This window comes from Mus caroli, unplaced genomic scaffold (genome assembly GCF_978045245.1).
Source record: "Mus caroli unplaced genomic scaffold, Mus_caroli_1 scaffold_1, whole genome shotgun sequence".
Classification (NCBI taxonomy): Eukaryota; Metazoa; Chordata; class Mammalia; order Rodentia; family Muridae; genus Mus; species Mus caroli.
Genome location: NW_028227256.1, coordinates 183,934,299 through 183,953,015, shown reverse-complemented (window position 1 = coordinate 183,953,015; position 18,717 = coordinate 183,934,299).

The window sequence follows — 18,717 nt, the reverse complement described above, 5'->3', positions numbered from 1 at the left end:
CTCAACATTCAAAAGCTGCATCGCTGTTGTGTCAACAATAGCATATGGGGACATCTCCCAAACACATGGCAACCAGCACGTTATGCAAACACGTTGGCTCCGTGAGCCAGAGTCGCTGATTTCCAGAAAATAGAATCTTACCAAGTGTCAGGAGGATTTGTGTGTTACAGCTCAGAGCTCCATCATTGGGAACAGAGCAGGAGTGTGGAGGGCGAGGACCCGCTCCATGAACAGTCTGTCGACTCTCCAGAATCACAAGCAACACATTCCAGCTCAAACGAGGGAGTAGGCGCTAAACGGCCAGGCCTCTGGCTTGGAAACCAGTCTGCTCCTCACTGTACTTGATGCCTCCCTTACTTCTTCATACCACTGAAGACTGAGATACAATTAGTATGTACCCACCAATGCTTCCCCCTTTCCATTATTTATAAAGCAAACAGTGTAGGACAGAAAGCTCAAACTTGAGTCCACAAGCTGGCCGCCATGGATTTAAATTAATTGCTTAATTTTCCTAAACCAATTTTAGGACTATAGCCTAGAACTATGTGAAGTTTACTCAAGATGTTTTAAAAGATATCTAAGAGGATTACAAATGATAAACAGTGTACAAATATATTAGTATTATTAATAAGAATCACTTTTTTCCTGCTGGGATTAAGAATCAGTGGGGAGTGGCAATTGCTGCTGAGCCAGATGACCCAGGTGTAGAAGGAAAGAATGAAACCCTGTGGGTTGTCCACTACCCTCCATGCACTGGGATAAAATTGCATGTGTGCATACATACACACACACACACACACTCACATAAACAAATAAATGAAGTTAAAGAATCACATTCAACTAAGTTTTCTTGGGAAGGATAGGAATAATAATCAAGTATGTGGCTTGGTCATGATTTCTGAGCCAGTGATCTGTGAAACTTTCTGTTTTCTGGTTCAGTGACTTCCTAGGCAGAGCCTGGAACCAAACAGATGTTCATAAAAACACTTCAGTCTACTTGGGAAGTCACAGATAACTTGAGCTACATATTTTCCACAAATGTCCAGTTCCTAGTGTACCTGCTGGCTCTGCTGATTCGGTGAGCAAATGCATTCCTGTGACACTAGTGTTATGTGTTGGTCTCATATTGGCTAGTTAATGACAGCTGTTGAGTAGAACGTTGAACACACGTTGTATCCTTTCTTTGGTCCAGTCTAGAGTATGAAAAGTTACGATTTAGCCTTCAGGGTGGGGCTTGCTTATGCTTTCTCATTTATTGAAAAGTCAGAAGACCATGGAGACACACAAGGCCAAGGAGCTTGCTGCAAGTTTATCCGGTAAATCCTCTCTGGGACACAAAGATCCTAAGGGAGGGCTCCCCTGCCAGACCACTTCCTGTGTTACATCCTGAGGCCTCCACAGTTTTTTGGCCTCTCTCTCCAGCAAGCCCTTCCCTTTACAGCTGGTCTGGCTGACAATTTTCAAACTAAAATAATACATGTCTGAGACATTTAATTACCACTTGTTTTGAGTTGAATATTGCCCATGTCCTTCAAATGATTGACTGTAGCCCAAATGCCCAAATACCCACAAATCAGTCGCTATTTGGATAGATTCAGTGTCTTTGCTGATGGAAGCAGATTGGGAATCTCAAGTAGAAATGATCTAGGATTTAGAGGAGGCACCACATCAGATAAATGGAGTCCTTATAAAAGGAAAGCGAAGGATTGGGCATAGAGACACGGGGGAACCCGAGATACAGAGGAGAACATGATGTGAGTACAGATGCAGCCACTGCCACGGTGTAGAATCCCTGTAGCATCATGGCCTTTGTAAAGAGCGAGTATAGATTTGTACATTTGGTCTTAGGGGCCAAGAGGGCCCAGCTGACACTTGGCTTTCAGAGATCTAGTCCCTAGGTCCGTGAACGAAACTGGCACATTCTAGTTCTATGACAATAAAGGAAATATTTTAAGAAAAAAAAAAACATCCTAAAGTCTGTCATATTTCCTCCATGACGTAACCATTTCAGTAATTGTCTTCCCTACTCTTAGTACTGCTCATCTATCTTGCTGGTCCAGTTATAAATCTACTGCACAGTAAATTTCATTTAAAATACCCATAAATCTACATTTCTCCCCCAACCGAAGTAAGCAGGAATCATTAATTAATTAAAATTTTTCATCAGGTCCATTTGTACACTTTTGTATATGTTCTGGGTAAACACAGAAAAAGACCCTGATTTTTCACTTACTAGGAAGAAGAAAAATGCCTTCAAAAGCTTTAAGATTTTTTTTTTTTAAGCAATCAAAGGTGGTGTCCTCAGCAGGGTGTCTCCTACTCATCCACAGCTGTGGCTGAAAAAAAGTCAAGGTGTGATTAAATGGTCTTAACCAATTATCATCTCTTGAAAGTGTTCAATTGGAGCACAGCCATTGTTTATAGAATCCGCTCACCAGAGGCCACTACTCCAAAGGACCAACCCCTGTCTTCTCCATGCCCTTATAAAAGTCAGCTACTGATCCTTGCCCCACAGCCTAAGGCTTTTCTACATGTCAGGTTAGTAAAGGAAAACATGACAAAACTCTGTGTGCTTTTCACATCCTGTGACTTCCTATGAGACATTCTTTCCCACAACACAAACAAGCAGCATCAGGCAGCATCAGGGGAAGCCCTTCCCTCCCTGGCTCTCTCTTCCTTTCTTAAGTCTTCAGTCAAAGATTTTTATATGCTGTCTTGTTGCAACCTCTGTAACTCCTCTCTCTCTCTCTCTCTCTCTCTCTCTCTCTCTGCCTCTTTCTCTCTCTCTTTTGTGTGTATTTGCACGCATGTGTGTAGTATATATGTGTATACTCTATATGTATGTATGTATGTGTATGTGTGTGGTGATGTGTTTGTGTGTGTTTGTGTGTATCTTTTTGTGTGTTTATTTGTGTGTATGTGTGAGACAGAAACAGAGACAGACAGATAGACAGACAGACAGAAACAGACAGAGACACAGAAAGGTCTAGTTCAGATGTTTCCTCCCTCAATTATTTCTTTTTTTATTATTTTACTTTTTTATTAGATATTTTCTTTATTTACATTTCAAATGCTATCCTGAAAGTTCCCTATACCCTTCCCCCACCCTGCTCAGCCACCAAACCCAGACACTATTGCATATGCCAGCAAGATTTTGCTGAAGGGACCCTGGTATAGCTGTCTCATATGAGGCTATGCCAGTGCCTGGCAAATACAGAAGTCGATGCTCACAGTCATCTATAGGATGGCACACAGGGCCCCCAATGGAGAAGCTAGAGAAAGTACCCAAGGAGCTGAAGGAGTCTGCAACCCTATAGGTGGAACAACATTATGAACTACCCTGTACCACCCCAGAGCTCGTGTCTCTAGCTGCATATGTAGCAGAAGATGGCCTAGTCGGCCATCACTGGGAAGAGAGGCCCCTTGGTATTGCAAACTTTATATGCCCCAGTACAGGGGAACATCAGGGCCAATTATTTCTTTATGTTTTTGAGACAAGATCTGTCACTGAACAAGGAATTTATTGATGGCTGAAACAGCTGGCCAGTGAGCTGTAGACATTGTGTTGGGATGACAGGTATCCAATGTTTTTCACAGCTGCAGAGGGTCCAAATTCAAACCCTCATGCTTGCCCAGAAAGCACTTTAAGGACTGAGCCATCTCCCTATACCCTCATGCGGCCATCTTTTGCTTGAAGCTGTCTCCGTTTGCCTCACTGCCTGGATCTTTTGATGAACCTCACTGCGCTGACTGCTCGGGTCTCTGTCAGGTAACGGTCAAAAGCACCATGCACCTTGTGACATTCCCAGCTCAGTGTTCCCGTGTGGTTTCTGGACTGGGTCATAGAGGAAAGCTGTCATTCTGTAAGACCATTTCAAACTGACAGTTCTTAGTGAGATATATCTGTCTCCCTTAACTGTGTCACACAGCTTCCCAGTTGGTCAATTCACTTGCTTTAAATCCAGATGTCCTTCCTTGTGTTTCATGAAGACTCTTTCAGCGTCTTCACTCTTTAGTGTAAAGCACAGGTCATCTTCCTATCCTACCCTTACTAATCCAACCTAGCACAATACCCTCCCTAAGGAAGCCTTCGACTGCTGCTCTGACCCTCCCTCCTATGATCCTCTGTGTCCTTATTCATACCTCACTTCCTGTTCTTCTGCTTCTCTCAATATCTTCTCCACACCAAACTGTTTCAGAAACTGTTAGAGAAAACTGTTTTAGAACTGTTTAGGAAGCCCTGCATATTTGCAATTTTTTTTATTTAAATCTTTCCTTATGTAGAGTACACAGCACAATAATACTACTCTTTTTTAAAATTTATTTATTTGTTTATTACACTGCAGACCCCACTCCCCTCCCTGTTCACCCTCCGACTGTTCCATATCCCATACCTCTTCCCTGACCCCCTGTCTCCACCAGGATGTCTTCACCACCCCCCAGACTTCTAAACTCCCTGGAGCCTCCAGTCTCTTGAGGGTTAGGTGCAACTTCTCTGACTGAACCCAGACCTGGCAGTCCTCTGCCATATGTGTGTTGAGGGCCTCATATCAGCTGGTGTGTGCTGCCTGGTTTGTGGTCCAGTGTCTGAGAGATTTTGGGGGTCCTGGTGAATTGAGAATGCTGGTTCTCCTACAGGGTTACCCTCTTCCTCAGTTTCTTCCAGCTTTTCCCTAATTCAACTACAGGGTTCATCAGCTTCTGTCCATTGGTTGGGTGCAAAAAAAAAATGCATCTAACTCTTTCAGCTGCTTGTTGGGTCTTTCAGAGGGCAGTCATGATACATCCTTTTACATGAGCACTCCTTAGCCTCAGTAATAGTGTCAGGCCTTGGGGCCTCCCCTTGAACTGGATCCCACTTTGGGCCTGCCACTGGACCTTCTTTTCCTCAGGCTCCTCTCTATTTACATCCCTGCAGTTCTTTCAGAAAGGAAAAATTATGGGTGAGCATTTTGATAGTGGGTTTGCAACCCACTAGCAAAATTGCAGTTTCTATATGGACTTATGATTAAGCAGTAGTGGTTTCTTCTCTTGGCTATTTTCCTTCAATCCTTTGTTTTTCTTAAGTCATCAACCTCTTTTCCATTCCTTTCCTTCTTAGACAAGACAATGGATGGATGGATGGATGGATGGATGGATGGATGGATGGATTGATGGATGGATGGATGGATTGATGGATGGTGATGATGAGATGAAATAAGATGAGAGAGAGAGAGAGAGAAGTAGATCAGTAGATAGATGATAGGTAGATTGGTAGATAGGTACTGATGATGATACATAGATGGATGGATAGATATAGATAGATGGTAGATCAATAGCTGGATGACAGGTAGGTAGGTAGATCAATAGATAGATGATAGATAGGTAGATTGATAAATGATGATAGATGGATGGATGGATAGATGGTGGATGGATGGATGGATGGATGGATAGATAGATAGATAGATAGATAGATAATAGATAGATAGATAGATAGATAGATAGATAGATAGATAGATAGATAGATGGATGGATGGATGGATGGATGGATGGATAGATAGATAGATAGATAGATAGATAGATAGATAGATAGATAGATAGATAGATAGATAGAGCCATTTGCCATCTATCTCTAATAGGGTCTTACTGTATAGCCTAACTTGGCCTCAGATCCTCTTCCTTGTTTTCCACATTGTAGGGTGTGCTTAAAAACAGTGAAGAAGCCAAGGATTCATTTTTTATCTTAAAATTGTAAACTTGTCATCAGTTATTGAAAGGTCTCACACCATGATAACTGTTTAACCACTTTCTCTCTGGACAGGTCAGATGTCTGTGACATCAACCTTGCTTTGTCCTTTTGAACTTGCTCTTCCTGTTTGAAAACTGGCATGGAGTTCTGAGGTGATTATAGGAATTAGTGTGTCAAAAAGTTCAGCGGAGTTTGACTCTGTTGCATTTTTATCTACTGGCATACAACTTTGAACATATTTTTTTCAGGCAAGGTTCTCATTGATATATTGATATATTCAGGAATTGGAGTCAGTGAACTCACTCATTAGGTAATTAGTTAATTCACTTCCTGCTTCAGTTCCACCTCTACTCTCTTTGCTGTTAACATTTCTTTAAAGGAGCCAAACATTCCCTTGAGTAACTGTTCTCTATTATACAGGCTATAATGGCAAAGTCACAACATCACAATGTAATTTATAAAAACTTCCCGAATAAAAGCTACAAATTTAAGCCAAAATAAACCTGTCTGGGTGCTCACTCTCAGTTGCACCCCAGGGCGTGGTGATGCACAGCTGGGGAGCTGAGCTAATCAATGCTGAAAAGTAAAAGTTCTGCGTCATAGCATCTCAGAGACTGGTCTTTTAACCCATCCCATGCTTACAGACATCGAGATGCAGATACTGTGAGAGAGAACCTTCATGGTAACAGACTTACAAGGCACAGAGAGCTATGGTGTGGAATTTTTTTTTTCATTTTGTGGACTAGTAGTATAAGAAGTCAGAAGTGGTAAGGCTTTAATAAAATGGAATCACTTTTTCATTGCTGTTTTCAACTTCAGAGGGGTCGTTTCTAGGAAAGTTGTTGGAAATGCTCCACAATGTTCTATTTATCCATAAAGAACTAGGACTGTCCCTTCCACACGGTGACTGATCTCTAATTATCTAAATATTGGCACCCAAGTACGGGGCTTGAGCCTTCCAAGGAACATTGAGTTCAGCTTCTCAACACTCAAATAACTGTGCTAAGAACACTCCTTAGCTGACCTGAAGTTGTACATTTGGTACTCACTGTTTGACTTGGCTGCTATGGTTCCTAGCTGATGGCCACTCAACACATTCAGTCCCTCATCAGTCAGCCGTTCAGTACCCAGTCATCTTACATCTAGGACAAGTGGACAATCTCTAAGCCACCCATGTTTAATAAATCCAAGAGAACAATCCCATTTGTCATAGAAAGATCTCACCAGTTAATCATGGAAGGGACTGCTTTATTCTTGGGCTTGGGATAAAATGAGACTTAGCCAGAATAAGGAAAAGAGGCAAAGAGAGGCACCAGAGTGTATTGCTAGGCACATTGGTTTGCCATAGAGAAACACCAAGCTTCAGTGGAAAAAGGGGAGGTGGACAGCCCTCATCTCTGAGACCCCATTGTCTGAGAACTTCTAGTACAGCATGGATTCTGAGGACTGTGGCGTTTATTGCATCAGACCCTTTTCTGATATTACATGGCAACAAGCAAAGTGTTTCTCCTAGAACCTCTAGAACTTTCCCTGTCCCATCCTTTAGTGTTTATTATTCCCACCGAGCTGATTTTCTTACCACTTATCACCCTGTTGAGGATAAACTCCATATCTTCTGGTCTCTCACCAACAGAACTTAACACCAGACATTGGAATAGTGGAGATTATATTTTCATTGATTGAATAAAGTTTTCAATGGATTCAAGAAATGCATCACCAAGTATTCATTATACCATAGCAATACTTATTACTGAGATGTGTAGTGGAAAATTTGACAAACGTGACCAGCATTTGGGTGGAAGACCATTTGGGTAGTCCAAATCCTGTGAGGATTCCTGTTCCATAGTTGGGATACTTCTAAAAGACACTCTAATTGCCAGAGGTTTGAGTATAACAAATTATATTAAGAAACCTCTGCACAGCGATCCTTGTTAAGTTCCCAGAGGTGTCCGAGTGTGCAACTGAAGATGACAGTGATGTGAACTGTGTGACACTGTCTCTCTTGTTATCTCTCTCTCTAATTTAATAACATGCATTGCTGGACCACTTTCTCCACAAATACAGATGCAAGTCCTGCACATGGTAGATGCTGCTCAGGAAAAAAAAATCTATTCTCACTAACTATATTTTTAATGTTGCATAAAATATCCTAGAAATGCTAAACATAACAGTTTTGGTGTCTGTAATAATTTCCAACTATTAAGCAGATAATACAACTTGTACCTTTTTATCATCCGGTGGTTTCTTTTCTTTTCTTGTTTATAGCATTTTTATCCGTCATCTCTTCTTTCATACATTTATTCAAAGTATTCTGATCATATCCATCCCCTATTATCTTCCTCCATCTCCTCCCGGGACCACTAACCCCAGCGTCCTCCCAACTTCCCATTCTCCTTGAGTCAGACTGGTGCTGTTCATATGCCCACGGGGGTGTGGGGCCATCCATAGGATCATCTTCTCATGGTCTGATCCCCAATGGATAGTGACTCTCCCTTAGCTTTCTCTACACTATAAAGAAAAAAATTTTTAAAAGAATACAAGTCCTTTAAGAGTTCATGTTTTTCAATTATACTTAACACACAACACAGAACATAATTGGGAAGCAGCCCATTCTACTAAGAGCTTAACCAACTTGATTTAAGTTTAACCAATCTTCAGGTAAGGATAACTAAGGTTAGTTATGCAGTGGAAATACAGAACAATTGAGAGACAACAGGAAAGCTACTTGACCTAGTTTCCACATCATCTCTAGAACACTAATGCCAGATCCTAACTTTCTGCTGGAAGGAATGGTTAATGAGCTGTGTTTTGACACTTGGACTATCCACATTTAGAAGATGGTAAATACGGGCAAATTTTGCATTTCTGGTTATGCTGTGCAAGTGCCTACCAGTGTTGAAGCACTGTCATGGTGATTTTCACCCATTTGAAATCAGGTGACATTCATAGCTACACAATTCCACTGACTGTTAGCAGCAAGAGGTGGGAGAAGAACATTAGCTCCTACCTCAAACAATGGCATGAAGGGGGCTGCTGGGGGCGATTATTGGAAGGCTTGGCCATGGAGGGAGGGGCCAGAGGTGAGGGGGCAGGTGTGTAAGACAGGAGCCTCAGCCGTTTCACAATGGGCAATGAAGGGGTATCTGTGAGGAAGGGATTTAGTTAACCAGAAGCTAAAAAACTAAACTAAACCCAATAATTAAAACCAATAGTGTCCTTGGAAGCAAAGGCCAGAAAAACAGACTACAGTTCTGTCTTCTGATACAAAAATAACTAACATTACCCTCACAATCTCTGACCATAAAGGACAGCCTATCACCCCCCAAGAGAGACCGCTCATTAAAAGGAGAAAACCTCAGTTTTATTCTTACTTAAAACACACACTCTCACACATACACACACAAACACACACTATAGTAAATGTAGAAAATGCTAGTACTCATCAGATCGTTCCCATCCATGCATAAAATAAACTCTGGCCATATTCCCTCCCCCTCCCTCTTACTGTCCCTACCCTCGCCCGATCCCCTTTCTTCCCTAGTAGCATCTTTCAATGGTCCTGTAATTTTTTCAGGCTTTCTCTATAAAAGGAAACATATGATGCTTGTCTCCCCAGATTTACTTTATTTCACTTGACAGGATGAGCTCCAGCTCTCTCCATTTCCCTGGAAACCACATCATTTAATTCCTCATTGCGTCTCAATGTCCCATTGTGTACATCGGCCAAATGTGAACACAGGCAGATGTCTATACTTGGGCACCTATTTTGATGCTATAGTTTGGTTTTTGTGGCAAACATGGGCATGCAGGTGTGTATATACAAACTTTGATTCCTTTGGGTATATATACTCAGCAGTTGTACAGTTTGAGCACATAGTGGTTCTTTATTTAATTTTATTTTGTATATGCCTGTGTATGTACCTGTGTAAGTATGTGCCTGCGTACATGCGTGTGTGTGTGTGTGTGTGTGTGTGTGTGTATGTGTGTGTGTGTGTGTGCAGTATATGCCATGACTTGGGTGTGGAGGTTGGAGAACGACAGGCAGGAATCAGTTCTCTCCTGCCATCCTGCAGCTCCTGAAACTAAACTCAGCTCACCGAGTTGGTGGCAAGAACCTTTACCCATGAGCCATTTGACTAGCCCTAATAGTTTTATTTTAAATCACTGAGGCACCTCCATACTGGTTTCCACAGCATTTACATCATGGGGCCCCTGCCTCTGGGTTATTGGGACAGACAACAGCTAGGCATTTTCTACCCCACTCTATTCTTTTCTTTCACTCATAGCTATCTTTTAAATACTGCAGGATGTGTACAGAGGATCATAAGGACAGTATGAGAACTTGCCATCATTAGTGAACTCCGTATTAGGGAAATCCCCAGAGAGACACCTCTGATAGATGCTATCAGAGAGATCTGCAGAGCATAGCTCAGACGGTGACTGTTGGTTGGGTCACAGACTAGCTGGGCTTTCTCTAACACAGTCCTGTTCTCCTCTATATTCAGAAATGCACAGGTCTCTCAGATGACATTCCGAGAGACAGATGTGCTTTATCCCACAGCGCGACTGAAGCAATGACAGACAAGTCTGTGTTTGCATCCAGGGCCAACCTGAAAACCTTGCCCTGGGTGGATAGAATCACTGCGGGGTTTCACTGCTGAACACATCAACATCCTCTGCAGGCTTGCTTGATGATGATGAACATAGTCATTGACCTTCAATCTTTTCAATGGCCCAGTGACTTAAAGGCAATGATGAGACCCAAGTCTGAGAGTGTTAGAGGAGACTTGGAATTTACCCTCTCTTCTGTAAGCATGTCTGCTCTGAACACCACAAATTGCTGGTAGTCATTACCTCACATGACCTCCAGATGTTAGCCATGCAACTGGCAGAACCAGTCTCCAACAAGAGCAGCAAGACAATTCTTCCCATACATGATCATTTCAATAACCACGGACATTGTTCTGCTGCTCAACTCCACTTATGTGATGTGAAACTCCCGTGTGAGCAGTGTGGGCAAGGTAGCAAGGGAAGCCAGCTGTAAACCTACCAAACGTACGGTAACACTTTATTTTGTATAGAGAAGAAACAAATAAATGAATGAAAACTAATTATAATTTATCCTTTAATTATTTATGTATTTTGTATTTCAAATCCTGTGTCTATGATCTAGACAAGTGGATTTCAACATGTGGATCTTGACTCCTTTGGGGTCTAGCAGCCCTTTTTCAGGGGTCACCCAAAACTATAGGAAAATACAGATATTTACATTATGACTTACAGAGTAGCAAAATTATGAACATAAACTAGCAATGAAAACAATTTTATGGTTGGGGGGTCATCACAACCTGAGAAACTGTATTAAAGGGTTGCATCATTAGGAAGGCTGAGAACCATTGGCCTAGACAGAGGCAGAGGCAGGTGGAGCTCTGTGAGTTCAAGCCCAGCCTGGTCTATATAGCAAGTTTGTATCTTATTGTCCTTGTTAGTTGATGGACAGTACTTTGGGCCTTCTTTATATAATATAGTCAAAATAAATTGAAATTATTTTCAGCTACAATCAAACACAGATGCAGTTCATATTTGCTATTAAGAAAACTAAATTATGCATGCTCATGAAAATGAAGCTACTTTTTAAATGAACTTCTTGACATATTACTAAGAGTAGGAAATATTAGGGTAGTCCAGGGGTGGCATTTCTTACTAGGAAGACATGAGACAATGTTTTTATTAGCATTAATCCACTGTCTTCTTAGGAAAGCATTAGACATTTATGTGCATTTGGACCAGTCCTAATAAGAATATACAAGTTGTTAGAAGACAGGAATATTGGCCTATACGTGCAATCTCAGTAACAGGCAGGCTTAGAGAAGAAGAGAATAGACATTATAGGTCAGCCTACACTGTGTAGTAATACACACACAGAGAGACACATACACAGACGGACACATACAAACAGACACACACAGACACACAGAGACACATACACACAGACACACACACGTACACATACACAGACAGACAGAGAGAGACAGATTCAGATACACACAGACACACAAACACAGACACTCACAGAGACACACACAGACACATACACAGACACACAGAGTTACACAGAGACATGCACACACAGACACACACACAGATATATATATACACAGACACACAGATACAGACACACACACACAGACACACACAGGGAGACACAGAGATACACACAGACACACACACAGAGACACATACAGATACACACACACACAGAACCACACAGATAGAAAATAAAATAAAAGAGGAGACAAAACTGGGAGGATAGAGAGGAAGGTAGAGGAGAGGATGGGAGGGGTGAGAGAGAGGGAAGAGGATGGAGGGGGGAGGGGGAAGGGGGAGGGAAAGAGTTATAAAGAAGCTAAGAGAAGGAGAGAGAAGGAGGGAAAGGGGAGATAGGATAGGACAGGGGAGGGGAGGAAAGGGGAGAAAAGAGGATGGGAGGGGGAGGGGAGGAGGAGAAGGGAGCATCTCATTTTTCAATGTCATCACTGATACAAAGTAAAACAAGCAGTTGAGCTTGCTACTTAAGGTTTCCAAAGTTGGTGTTCAGTTTTTCTACCAGGGTGCAGTGTATAAAATTCTCAAATAATTAATAAAGACACTATATTGGGTAAAAGTTAATTTGATATATATACTCTATCGAGTGGTGCGTTTCTTATTTTTTTGCGTTTTTATCTTGAAGCAGCTGTAAGGACCAGAGGTGGGTGGAGCTCTGTGAGTTCACAATCAGCCTGGTCTACAGAACAAGTTTCAAGCCAGCCAGAGAAGCAAGGTAAGATCCTGTCTCAAGAAGCAGAGGGGTCTCCCATCCAAGGGTCTCCTCCCACCCTGCTTAGCTTCGGAGGTCAGACGAGATTGGGCGCGTTCATGGTAGTATGGCCGTAGACCCTGATATAGCTGTCTCTTGTGAGGCTAAGCCAGTGCCTGGCAAATACAGAAGAGGATGCTCACAGTCATCTATTGGATGGAACACAGGGCCCCTAATGAAGAAGCTAGAGAAAGTACCCAAGGAGCTAAAGGGGTCTGCAACCCTATAGGTGGAACAACAATATAAACTATCCAGTACCCCCCCCCCCAGAGCTTGTGTCTCTAGCTGCATATGTAGCAGAGGATGGCCTAGTAAGCCATCAATGGGAGGAGAGGCCCTTGGTCTTGTGAACTTTATATGCCCCGGTGCAGGGGAATGCCAAGACCAGGAAGCGTGGGTGAGTAGGTTGGGGTGCAGAGGGGGAGGATATAGGGGACTTTTGGGATAGCATTTGAAATGTAAATGAAGAAAATATCTAATTAATAAAAAAAGAAGAAGAGGGGATGGCATGCTGGCAGAGTAAGATGGAGCAGAGTGCGGGAGACAGGGAATCACATCTGGCCCTCTGTTGGTAGTGTGGCAAGAAGAGCAGGACTCAGGGCTGCAGACACCACAGGGAAGATTGGCAGTGCCCTGCTCCTGAAGAACTTTCAGAAAACTGGCATCCATTCCTGGCAGCAGAGGCACTGCAAAGGCGTATGTTTAAAATGTGATCCTGTACAGATCTTTTCATATAAAGTGGGCACTAGCAATAGCAAGACAAAAAGTCATGTGTGTGTGTGTGTGTGTGTGTGTGTGAAAGTTACAGAAGTGCATGAATAAAATTCGCATTATATCATAGCTTGTAAGTCTTGAAAAGTTGGACATAGGAGACACTGTTATGTTTTCTTAAAAGAAGACTTTCCCATGAGAGGGACTTCATAGCCTCTCTGCTCTGTGCTTGAACTTGTGAGGCTCTGTGTGTTCTATGAATTTTACTACTTCCAGTACCCAAGAGATTGAGTCACACAGCATAAACTGTCCTGTAGTGAATGACTTAATAAATCTGTTCTCATGAGAGAACGTGACAAGACTTGCTTCCTTTTTAAAAGCTAAATAACATCTCATTCTTATTCTCATTTAACCATCTGTGGACTTTTGGCTTGCTTCCAGCCTTTGGTTACTATGTATATAAATATGAATGTATACATATTTCTCAAAGACCCTCCTTTGATTCCTTTAGACGTGGAGCCTTACATTCATTTCACTCCACACAAAGACTACTTGCTCTTTCTAAGAATGTATTTTATCACATTTCTTAAGTAGTTAATTGATTAATTTATCTGTGTGGGTATGGATACATGCATACCAGGGGTTACATGTAGGAACTAAAGAGACACTTGCGGCAGACCATTTCTTTGGTCACCATGTGGGTTCCAGGAATCAAACATAAATCGGTGGCCTTGACAGCAAGGACCTTTATGCACTTAGCCATCTCACTGGCCCAAGAATGTCTATCTGCTTTAAAAGACTGACATCAAACCATTTCACAAGAAAGCAAATTATTTAAAACATAGCCTGAAAGAGGAGCGGTGTTGATTGGACTTCACAATGAGAATCAGCAATAGCTTCCAAATCTTCTTTATTGCCTGAAGATAATGAGGTCATAACTGTACATACAGGAAATCCACTGTCATATCCTTGCATATACTCTTGTCAAGGGGTAAACAGTACACACACACACACACACACACACACACACACACACCTGAAAGTAGTCCATGCTAGAATAAAATGAACAGCAGAGATCACCATCAGACTGGCCATCATTCTATAGTCTTCTTTTAAACCTTTAGAAGTCACCATGGGAGTAGTGGACACAGCTGAACACGTGAGCTTTTCACAGCCCTCAAATCATTGACTTGGCGAGGCTGTCGAGCCTCATTCCCTTATTATGAAGCCGGAGAACACATCCAGCGAGACCCAGTGGCCTGTCCAATGGCACACAGCTGTCATTCCTGCGAGGGACTAGAAATCCTTATTCCCACCACAGCATTGCAATAATCATGTGCTTACATAACTAATAAACGAATCCAGCAGATGGGGAAGTCCGACCTGCACTGACAGTGAAATGCCTTTCTGTTTTTTTGTTTTTGTTTTTGTTTTTTTTTTTTCTTTTCTTATATTTAATTTCCGGGATGCTACAGCTTCAGGGATTTATGGGATGAGACTCCTTCCCTCAAGGGAACAGGCCCTGATTAGTAGTTATTGCTAAGTCTGTCTCTGGATTTGAATGTCCACCAAGAGCTATCACTAGAGATGAAATAATAATCCAAGACCATGTAGGGCTTTACAGTGGATGGAGAGGTTGCTGGGAATGTAGGTAAACTAAGAGGAGTAACTCAAGAATCTAGAAGCACTCATTAGGAAGTGACCAAATAGAAGAACCTCTTTCCTAAGGCAGAGAAGAACCATGAGGTAAGGTGAAAAATAAGACTTGGGTGCCCAGGTTATACAGTGATTGAGCTGGGGGCACTGACTAGGGAACTTCTACTGTCCTCTGTTGCAGGATATTTGATCACACTGTGAACCTCAAGATTGTGTTAGTTACTGAAACAAAACAAAACAAAACAAAACTAAACTATTTTTAGTTGTGGCTCAGGCCTTAGCACATATCTTTAACCCCACTGGCTGGAATCCAGATACAACCTTAGTATACGCCTTTAATCCCAAACAATGAAGTTAAAGTTAGTTGGTAGAAGGAAGCACCCATGTTTGAAGGTAGTGTCGAATTGAGTGGTAGACAAAGTGACGAATCAGAGAAAGATTTGACAGAATAGGATATGTCCCATTCTCATGAGAAGAGAGAGGAAAGGGAAGCTACTTAAGAAAGCAGTGCAGGTAGAGAGAAAAGGAAGAGAGAGAGAAAGAAGCCAGAACTCAGAAAGAACTAGAAGGTGTGAGCCTATTCAGCAGTAAGTCTCAGAGGCAGAAAACCTTCCAGGCCTAGATTAGATTGTATGGAGGCTAGAAATTTTCAGGACAAGATCTAAGTTTGCAGATGGACACAACAATAAGCTCTGAGACAACAATTAATACAGGAGAATAAAAGTTCCATTTGCAATCCTCCCCAAGAGCCTGGGCATTGCTTCAGCATTAATCACTCTAACTGTTATTCATCAATCAGGACCACCCCACCACACTCCAAGGCTTTATCTGAGCAACTCCTCTCTCTCCTTTACCAAAACTTCCCAGCCCAGTGTGTGATGCCCCAGTGACTGAAAGAGAAAAGGAGCTTGCACATCCAGAGAGTGCCACAGTGGTGAGGAAGGGAAGCCCACACCCCTGCATGTAGAAGGCCTAAACGCTAAAGCTTAAACCCCCTGGAATGAAGGCAACGATTAAAGGTTCAGTCTCAGTTCAAAATGATTTGGTATTTGATAAGGATTGGGAGCTTTAAATTTTTCCTAGTTTCCTTCATAAATGGATAAAGGGAATTGCTCTGCCAATTTATAAAATATATTAAGTCACCTATGGCTGGGGCTTCCTGACAAATGTGCATTTGTTGTGCATATTTGTGTTTTGCAAAATGCAGCAGTAGATAAATAGCAACCAAGTTAGCAAGGTGGGTGAGCTGGTTAAGGCACTCACTGTACAAGCCTGGTAGTGACTCACTTGGAACACACTTGCAAGTAGAAGGAGGGAACTTACTCCACAAAGCTGTCCTCTGATCTCCACATGTGTACCGTGACACACACAGCAGCAGGTTATTCACATACATGCACCCAGTAATAAGCATAAGTAAAAATTAGTAATTGATTAATTAAAAATCCCAACCAACAGAGAAGACACATTCAGGGTCATAAATGAGAAAAGGGGTGATTGGCTGGATTTCATGTAACTGCCACCATCTCAAACATCAGATGCTGCACTCCAAGGGTGGGATCTTTACATGTTCTGTAAAGATAACACATTCATCTTAAAGAATTCCTAAACACAGCATAGGAAATTAAACCCTGACCTGGTATCTCCCATCACACCCAGAGGGAGCTCCTGGAGTCACAGAGATCTGCTGTCTGTGCCTCCCCAATGCTGGGATTAAAGGCAAGTGCCACCACACCTAGCTTAACCTTGTATGTTTTTATCCCAGTAGACATGAAAAAATTTGGGAAAAAAAATGGAAGACTGTTTTTCTTATTTCTTTTCTTTGCTTTAGTTGTGTGCTCTATGCTGACTGTTTTGGTCTATCACTGATGTTATCAAACAGGGTGATTGGACAGACTGGCTAAAAACACATGAGCAGCAACAAAGAAACAAGAAGTTGTCCAGCACTCGGGAGGCAGAGGCAGGTGGATTTCTGAGTTTGAGGCCAGCCTGGTCTACAAAGTGAGTTCTAGGACAGCCAGAGCTATACAGAGAAACCCTGTCTCGAAAAAAAAAAAACAAAAACAAAAACAAAAACAAAAAAACAAAACAAACAAACAAAAAGAAACAAGAAGTTGTAGGAAGAGGGAAAGAATGTAACAGTGAAAATCCTCCTTGGATATTCCCACGGCCAATGCAACAGAGCAAAAGATCTGTCTTAAAAGGGGCAGCCAGACAGCCTGCAACCTAATTACATTTCAAAGTATGACAGGACCAACACAGTGTGCCTACCAGATTGCATCTCTAACTCCAGGGACAGAGATGTTTGTTCTGTAACTGTAGATGAAAGCAACCATAGCTTTCAAGTCATGGAAAGATGAAGGAGCAGTGATTAGATTCAGAACAGTCTGGCCCTGTCTAACAGTGATTGTGACTCTAGGAAGGGTCAAGTTCCAGGTGAGAAGCCAAGCCCTAGCCTGCAGGTAGGACTCCAGTCCCTATTACCTTCCTGTGTGGCTTTTATAGTGAGTTGGCCCTGGTAAGGAAAGCCTTCTTTTACTGCCTGTCTGGATGGAGTCAGTTAGTTTCTCCTTTTCTTTTCTTTTCTTTTCTTTTTTTTTTTTTTTTTTTTTGGTTTTTTTGAGACAGGGTTTCTCTGTGTAGCCCTGGCTGTCCTGGAACTCACTTTGTAGACCAGGCTAGCCTCGAACTCAGAAATCTGCCTGCCTCTGCCTCCCGAGTGCTGGGATTAAAGGCGTGCGCCACCACGCCCGTCAGTTTCTCCTTTTCTATCTGTCTCTTTTAACCAACACAGTGTTTTCAAAGCTATTGGTATTCTGTATGAACTCCATCCCCACAGTTACCTGGCAACAGCCAAGTAGGCCAACTCACTATAAAAGGGGCTGCTTGGCCCCTTCTCCCTCTCCTGCCTCTCTTGTTCTCTTACTTCTGCTTCTCTCTCCCTTGCCTCTTGCCCCATTCCCCTCACCCCTCTCTCCACGTGCTCATGGCCGGCCTCTGCTTCTCTACTCCCAGCCTTTCTCTGTCTCTTCTACCCTCTTAAATCCTCTCCCCATGCCCTGAATAAGCTTTATTCTACACAGGGGGAAGGACTGCCTTGGCATGGGCCCGCTGTGACGTATCCTTCCCCCACACCCTGCCAGAACATATTGTTATAGCTCTTTATCTTTTTATGATTACAACACAAGCTATGGTAATTCTGTCTTTGTTAGCAGTGACGGTACTTACTGATACACACATACCATGAATTCTGTCCATCCGCGTGGAGATGGCATGGGGGTTGTTTTATCCTTTGCGGTCTGTAAATACCACCGCAGATTGTGATGTAGGAGTCTCTAAGTACCTGATTTGTTCTTTTTAGGAAGGGGATGTATCCAGAAATTGAAGTTGTGGGTCATTTAATCCCACACTTATTTTCATGTTACTTCCTGCTGCCATCAGCCATGCACAACCATCGCCAGCTTGTAATCATTTCCACTAATCATTGCCCACAGTTTTGCTAACAGCCATGCCAAAGAATGTGAAGTCCTAGCTCATTAAATTAGATCTATCTGCTAACTATTAGAAAAAAGACAAAGACACACACACACACATACAAAAGAAATTATTATATGGCTGGGTCACCCTGTGTGCAAAAAGCTACGAACATCTGGTGCAAGCCCCAAAGCGGATGGTTATATAAAATATGGTTATATCTGTAAAAATTTAAAGACAGTAATATTCCCCAAACTGGGTGATCCTGAGCTTTGTAACTGCAGTTTAAAACCTG